The sequence below is a fragment of the Schistocerca cancellata genome, unplaced genomic scaffold, assembly GCF_023864275.1.
Source record: "Schistocerca cancellata isolate TAMUIC-IGC-003103 unplaced genomic scaffold, iqSchCanc2.1 HiC_scaffold_984, whole genome shotgun sequence".
Classification (NCBI taxonomy): Eukaryota; Metazoa; Arthropoda; class Insecta; order Orthoptera; family Acrididae; genus Schistocerca; species Schistocerca cancellata.
Genome location: NW_026046992.1, coordinates 70,001 through 72,500, shown reverse-complemented (window position 1 = coordinate 72,500; position 2,500 = coordinate 70,001).

The following is a 2,500-nucleotide window of genomic DNA, read 5'->3' as shown; positions in this document are numbered from 1 at the left end:
CCCCTCTCACTGGCGAAAAGCGCATCCCGACGTGACATAACTCCTTTGACACACTGACGCTGCCTCGGGCATCCACGTCCTACGGTCGATATCAACGAACCTCCCCCCCCCCCCTCCCCCCCACAACACGCCATCCCATACCACATTGTGTACCGTACCCAAACCTAACGTGTACTGTACTACAACGCAATGTGTACCATAACACAACCCAGTTTGTACCTTAACCTAACCTATGTCACCTTAACCTAACCTATGTCACCTTAACCTAACCTATGTCACCTTAACCTAACCTATGTCACCTTAACCTAACCTATGTCCCCTTAACCTAACCTATGTCACCTTAACCTAACCTATGTCACCTTAACCTAACCTATGTCACCTTAACCTAACCTATGTCACCTTAACCTAACCTATGTCACCTTAACCTAACCTATGTCACCTTAACCTAACCTATGTCACCTTAACCTAACCTATGTCACCTTAACCTAACCTATGTCACCTTAACCTAACCTATGTCACCTTAACCTAACCCATCTTGCACCTTAACCTAACCCATCTTGCACCTTAACCTAACCCATCTTGCACCTTAACCTAACCCATCTTGCACCTTAACCTAACCCATCTTGCACCTTAACCTAACCTATGTTGCACCTTAACCTAACCTGTGTTGCACCTTAACATACCTCAATTTGCACCGCAATGTAACGCAATTTGCACCGCAATGTAACGCAATTTGCACCGCAATGTAACGCAATTTGCACCGCAATGTAACGCAATTTGCACCGCAATGTAACGCAATTTGCACCGCAATGTAACGCAATTTGCACCGCAATGTAACGCAATTTGCACCGCAATGTAACGCAATTTGCACCGCAATGTAACGCAATTTGCACCGCAATGTAACGCAATTTGCACCGCAATGTAACTCAATTTGCACCGCAATGTAACTCAATTTGCACCGCAATGTAACTCAATTTGCACCGCAATGTAACTCAATTTGCACCGCAATGTAACTCAATTTGCACCGCAATGTAACTCAATTTGCACCGCAATGTAACTCAATTTGCACCGCAATGTAACTCAATTTGCACCGCAATGTAACTCAATTTGCACCGCAATGTAATGCAATTTGCACCGCAATGTAATGCAATTTGTACCGCAATCTACCCCCACATTGTGCCTTAACCTAACCCACGTTGTGCCTTAACCTAACCCACATTGTGCCTTAACCTAACCCACATTGTGCCTTAACCTAACCCACGTTGTGCCTTAACCTAACCCACGTTGTGCCTTAACCTAACCCACGTTGTGCCTTAACCTAACCCAAGTTGTGCCTTAACCTAACCCAAGTTGTGCCTTAACCTAACCCAAGTTGTGCCTTAACCTAACCCAAGTTGTGCCTTAACCTAACCCAAGTTGTGCCTTAACCTAACCCAAGTTGTGCCTTAACCTAACCCAAGTTGTGCCTTAACCTAACCCAAGTTGTGCCTTAACCTAACCCAAGTTGTGCCTTACCCTGCTCTGTAATTGGCATATGACACGTTACATTAATGTATTGTCCAACCGCAACCCGCTCAGAATGTTGTGTACACAGCTACGTGTCATCTCCCCATAACAGCTGCATTGCAGTGTGGTACGCCATAGAGACGTGTGGGAGTAATGGACGCAGTGGATGGCGATCAGCATGAGCCGTCTGTTCATGTAGTGGCGCGTGTATGCAGACGTAGTAGTCTCTTCTCACACAATGTGATAGCACGGTGCCCCGCGTTCCACATCTGCGACATGCTACAGAGGCCGGTTGACAGTTGGTCGCGCAATGGACATCGCATACGTACGGGGGCACCTTCCACGTGCCCTCTAGTCGGGCACATTTTGTTGCGTGGATGTGAGCGGATGTAGTGTGTCTTGACACCTGACAGGCAGGCATGCAATAATAGTTGACTTTGCAAACGGGGATGGACGTGTACGTTTACTGGTGACGTTACGCAAATGAACAACTGGTAACCCGTTGTGGTGCGGTTGTCCTTGCTGGAGGTACATCTGTGAGGGCAACGATCGGTACAGCTACGAAGCGGTCCCCACCATACCAACGAACGTGAATGTGAATCTGGGTGTGAAGCGATACGCGGCTGTGGGTGGGTGGGACTGTCCCCGGCCGGTGAGGGGGGGCCGCCCGGCGTGCTGGCCGCGCGGTGCGTGGGCGCACGCGCTACAGCCGGCTGGTGGGGGCGCCCAGTGGCAGGCGCGCCGGCCGACGGACGCGGCAGGCGGCGCAGCTGCGCGCCGGGGCACCCTGCGCGCGGCGCCGTGCAGCCAAAGTGGGTCCTCGCCGGCCCGGTGCGAAGCGCGGTGGACATCTGCAGTGTGCTGGTCCGATTGAGGACTGTGTGCGTTGAGGATGCGCCGCCGCCCGGCACTCGGCGCCGCGACGCCGTCTGCTGCTCGGTCGCCCCAGCGGTTCTCGCTGGTGGTTTGTATCGCAGTTGTGCAGACGTGTTGG